At 46.7% G+C, this 5,698-nt stretch overlaps 1 pseudogene; it reads left to right on the plus strand.

The window, feature by feature from the left end:
• The first annotated feature begins 2,953 nt into the window (after nt 1-2,953).
• LOC101596748 lies at nt 2,954-4,263 on the plus strand (annotated as a pseudogene).
• Nucleotides 4,264-5,698: the final 1,435 nt, after the last annotated feature.

Consider the following 5,698-nt stretch of genomic DNA (forward strand, 5'->3'; position numbering starts at 1 on the left):
TCCAATCCACATGCCGACTATCCCAACCCTGGACCAAGCACATTGCAGCCCCAGAGCAGCATGGGATACTCAGCTACCTCCCAGCAGCCTCCACAGTACTCACATCAGATGCATCGGTACTGAGCTGCGATGGAACATTGTTGATGCACTGTTGCTAATGCTGCAGGGCTGATGTGCAGCTTGCTTCGGGAACCTGGTGTGGCGGTGAGAATGTACTGTACCACCACATCTTCAAAATGTCCAGCAGCCATGTGCCACCAGCTGTCACAGATTGGGATAGTAGCTTCCAAGTTGTCCCTCATTTTGGAGTTAGACTTGAGAAGAAAGTGCTAGCACAGTGTGTGTTGTGGATTCGCTGCTTCCCTAGTTCACTAGACAAGGCTCAGACTAACCAGTGCATCTCTCTCAGTGACAGTCTGTAGCAGTGAAGCTGTGAGATGTACTGGGGGCGAGCATTTGTCCTCCGCGTGCTGACTTTGAGTGCAGCACCCCCATCCAACCAGTAGTACAGACAGACACAAAGTTGAACTGGTACTTGAAACATACAGTTTATGTTAGCTCAACAGAATAACTGAAACTCAAAGATTATTTGGTACACCTTCCTTTTTAGTGTCTTAACAGTGGCCTGATTCATTTTCTACATTAATCAGTGTTTTTTGAGCAAGAATATTGCTTGGATTTTTTTTTAAGTACAGAAAAAAAAAAAAACACCACATAGTTTTTACTGAAAGGTTTCAAAACTCCCAAAGATTAATTTCAGACTTACAAGTTTGTTTTTATTTTTAATTTATGACTTGACTGGTATTAAAGCTGCTATTTGAGAGTAATTAAATATGTTGTCATTGATATAAACCCGTTTGGTTCAGCAAACAACCTAGAATGATTGTAATAGACGGTGTTTATTTTTCCGGTTGGTGTTGCTGATTTGTGAGCATGCTTTAAGGTGAAGAAAGCATGAATGATAAATTCCTTAAAAAGGTGCGGCATCCAATTCAGATTTTTTTTGGTCCTGATTTTAAAGTTGGTTAGTGTAGTGCTATTAAAATTTTGTTCCGTCAACTTTCTTTCTTAAAACTTGTCCGCACGATACTTAGGGTGCCCTTACTTCAGCAGAGGAGAAGGAGTAGGAGAGCCTTAGAATTTTTGAGGGAAAAAACCCTATAACATACAATGTACTGTATCAAACTATTTTACATGAATGACACAAGTATTCTGAATAAAAAAATTAATCAAAAATTGTTAAAAACAAGCTGTTATGTAATAAATTTTTTTTTCATAAATCAAAAAAAAAAAAAAAAGAAAGAAAGAAAGAAAGAAAGAAAGAAAGAAAGAAAGAAAGAAAGAAAGAAAACAGACTTGGAAGCCCTGCTCAGCAGTCAGAAACTTGCTGGAGGGCAGCGGCGCCTGCAGGGCAAGAGAAGGAACCACAGTATCTCTTGTTTTTCTTTCTTTTCTTTTTCTTTCTCTCTCTCTCTCTCTCTCTCTCTCTCTTTTTTTGTTTTTGTTTTTGTTTTTGTTTTTTTGAGGTAGGGTTTCACTCTAGCCCAGGCTGACCTGGAATTCACTATGTAGTCCCAGGGTGGCCTCAAACTCACAGTGATCCTCCTACCTTTGCCTCTCGAGTGCTGGGGTTCAAGGCATGCACTACCACGCCCGGTTCCTTCCTTTCTTCCTTCCCTCCTTCCTTCCTTCCTCCCTCCCTCCTTTCTTTCTTCCTTTATTTCTTTCCGAGGTAAGGTCTGTAGTGTAGGCTGACCTGGAATTTACTATGTAGTCTCAGAGTGGCCTCGAGCTCATAGCGAGATCCTCATAACTCTGTGGCATCTTGTGCATTTGGCTTTATGTGGGTAGTGGAGAATCAAACTGGGGTCATTAGGCTTTGCAGGTAAGCACCTTAACCACTAAGCCATCTCTCCAGCCAGGTATCTGTTATTTTCTTTCTTTATTTTTATTTTTTGGTTCTTCGAGGTAGGGTCTCACTCTGATCCAGGCTGACCTGGAATTAACTATGTAGTCTCAGGGTGGCCTGGAACTCACCACGATCCTACCTTTACTGAGTGCTGTGATTAAAGGTGTGCGTCACCACACCTGGCTTCTGTTGTTTTCTAAGTGTGACCCTCAGACAACAAACTCTCCCATGAAAAAGGCATTGGGAATATAGTTGTTGGTAGTGCGGCCTCCTAGTATGCTTGAAGCCTTGGATTTGGGCTCCAGCCTGTAATACCAGCACTGGAGAAGTGGAGGCAGGACAGGTCATCCTCTGCTACACAGGGAGTGTTCTCTCTCTCTCTCTCTCTCTCGCACACACACGTCCCCATTAAAAGGGCAGACTATATATATATATAACCAGGCCTGGTGCGCATGCCTTTAATCCCAGCACTTGGGAGGTTTAGGAAGGAGGATCACTCTAAATTCCAGGCCAGCCTGGGACTACAGAATGAGTTCCAGGTCAGCTTGGGCTACAGTGAGACCCTACCTACCTTGAAAGAGAAAGAGAAAAAGAAAGGAAGGAAGGAGAAGGGAGGGAGGGAGGGAGGGGGAAGGAAAGGGAAGAGAGGAGTGGGAGAAGGTGAGGGAAAGGGAAAGAGAAAGGAAGGAAGGAAGGAAGGAAGGAAGGAAGGAAGGAAGGAAGGAAGGAAGGAAGGAAGGAGGGAAGTTTAAGCGCATGCCTTTAATCCCAGCACTTGGGAAGCAGAGGCAGGAGGATCGCCGTGAGTTCGAGGCCACCCTGAGAATACAGCGTGAATTCCAGGTCAGCCTAGTCTAGAGTGAAACCCTCCCTTGAAAACAAAAAGTGTAGCGATTCTGCTTAGAGGTTAAGACATTTGGCAGAGCCGAGAATGGGAGCCGAGCGCAGCGTCTGAACCGTACACCGATCTCCTCTCCGCGCTTTCTCTCCACCTCGCTCTCGCCGCCTGCCCACCTTCCTTCCCACCGGCCCACGGCTGCCCAGAACGCCTTCCACCATGGCCACCTCAGCAAGTTCCAACTTGAACAAAGGCATCAAGCAGATGTACATGGCCCTGCCTCAAGGCGAGAAAGTCCAAGCCATGTATGTCTGGATCGATGGTAAAGGAGAAGGGCTGTACTGCAAGACCCGCACCCTGGACTGTGAGCCCAAGTGTGTAGAAGAGTTGCTGGAATGGAATTTTGATGGCTCTAGCACTTTCCAGTCTGAAGGCTCCAACAGTGACATGTACCTCCTCCCAGTTGCCATGTTCCGTGACCCTTTCTGCAAGGATCCCAACAAGCTGATGTTCTGTGAAGTTTTCAAGTATAATCGGAAGCCTGCCGAGACCAATTTAAGGCACACCTGTAAGCGGATCATGGACATGGTCAGCAACCAGCACCCCTGGTTTGGAATGGAGCAGGAATACACTCTCATGGGGACGGATGGGCACCCCTTTGGTTGGCCTTCCAATGGCTTCCCTGAGCCCCAAGGCCCGTATTACTGTGGCGTGGGAGCTGACAAAGCCTATGGCAGAGACATCGTGGAGGCTCACTACCGGGCCTGCTTGTATGCTGGAGTCAAGATCACGGGAACAAATGCCGAGATCATGCCTGCCCAGTGGGAATTCCAAATTGGACCCTGTGAAGGAATCCGCATGGGAGATCACCTGTGGGTGGCCCGCTTTATCACATCGTGTATGTGAAGACTTTGGCGTGATAGCAACCTTTGACCCTAAGCCCATTCCTGGGAACTGGAACAGCGCAGGCTGCCATACCAACTTCAGCACGAAGGCCATGCGGGAGGAGAAAGGCCTGAAGTACATTGAGGAGGCCATTGAGAAACTCAGCAAGCGGCACCAGTACCACATCCGTGCCTACGATCCCAAGGGAGGCCTGGACAATGCCCGGCGCCTGACTGGCTTCCACGAGACCTCCAACATCAACGACTTTTCCGCCGGTGTTGCCAACCGCAGCGCCAGCATCCGCATTCCCCAGTCTGTTGGCCAGGAGAAGAGGGGTTATTTCGAAGACCGGTGCCCTTCTGCCAACTGCGACCCCTTTGCAGTGACAGAGGCCATCATCCGTACGTGTCTTCTCAACGAGACTGGCGACGAGCCCTTCCAGTACAAAAACTAAGGGGACGATGCTTCCAGCGACTGAGCCCTTCCCAGCTCTTCATCCCACTGCAACTCTCCCTCTCCCTGGTGTCTTAATTATCCTCATTACTCAAAAGTGGGATTTCAAGGTCTTTTTATTCCTCATGCCCAGTGAACCTTGCTTTTCCTTGGTCAGGATAGAGGGGTCAAGTTCTTAATCTCCCATGTACCCGGCCCCCATTTTCTTCCTTTCTAATGTGTGGGTGGGCGCAGGGAAAGGTGGTGACTGCTTCTCTCTGGAAGTGTCCTTGTTCGGTAGATGTCACCTCCGCACAAAGCAGCGTGTGAAGGAGGGGAGAACTTCCTCTAAAGGACAGCTGGAAGGGCAGGCTGACTACTTATGATGGCATGTCTCCTTCAATTCTTAAGATTAAACCAACTCTCACTAGTGGAGGTTAGGAGAAGAGCAAGAACTGGGGGTTAGTTTACCTCTTGTGTTTCTCTTGCTTGGAGCCACCCACACCTTTCACAAACAGCAGCTCAGCAACAACAGATGGCTGTCCTACCTTAAGAGAAGAAAAGTTCTTTACTGCTTGGTCCTCCATTTATAACACAAAGCAAAAGTAGTATTTTTATATTTAAATGTAAAAACAAAAAAATTATATAAGGGTTGTGGATATGTGTGTTTTTCTAAAGAAAACAAACGTCCTGGTCACTGGGTGCCAAATGTGAGGTAAATTATTTGGTTCAAGGGTCCCCTTTGTAAGTAAAGGAAGTAGCAGTGGGGAACATAGTACTAGAAAAATTGGTTATTTGGGACTGTTCCTCATTTTACCAGGATTTCCCTGCCCTTTTGTTGCAGGCGATAGGTACACATTACTTGCAGTCTCTGAGCCCCGTGTCTAACTCTAGAAGACACACACGCACTTGTCCACACGTGGGTTTAGAAGTATGAGTTGGCTGGTCAACTTTGTTACTGACAAGGGGGTGTTGGGGTTATTTTTTGGTGGGATTTTAGCATGTCACTAAAGCAGGCCTTTTGATATATTAAATTTTTTAAAGCAAAACAAGTTTTAGATTTTAATCAGATTTGTAGGGTTTCTAAGTCTAGTTTTACAGAATTGCCTGTTTGCTTCAACTGTCTTTCCATTTGCTTCTTGGTGGAGCTGGGGACAGACCTGGAGTTAAAACACTTGTAATTTTGTATCCTAGTGTCTTGTTCTCCCAGCAAAATGTTCTTGTTTGTTAAAATTCCTAGGGAGTAGTCTTTCCTATCATAATAAACACGCGCCGCCCTGAAAAAAAAAAAAAGACATTTGCCTGTGAAGCCAAAGGACCCAGGTTCGATTCCCCAGAACCCACATAAGCCAGCTGCACAGGTGGCACATGCTTGGAGTTCGTTTACTGTGACTCAAGGCTCTGGAGCGCCCATTGTCTCTCTCAAATAAATAAAATTGAATTAAAAACAAAAAACCACCCCGGGAGGGAGCCTTGATGCAAAACAAAAACAAAAAGCTGTCAACAGTCAGCCGGAGGCGGGCCAGAGGACGCTGTCATTGGATACCGCTTAAGTGAGGGTGGGGCGGAAGCGGACTGGAGTTTAAGCGGAAGTGAGCCGGCGCGCCGCAGATACGTATTGCCGCCGGCGCCAG

This window comes from Jaculus jaculus, chromosome 8, assembly GCF_020740685.1.
Source record: "Jaculus jaculus isolate mJacJac1 chromosome 8, mJacJac1.mat.Y.cur, whole genome shotgun sequence".
NCBI lineage: Eukaryota > Metazoa > Chordata > Mammalia > Rodentia > Dipodidae > Jaculus > Jaculus jaculus.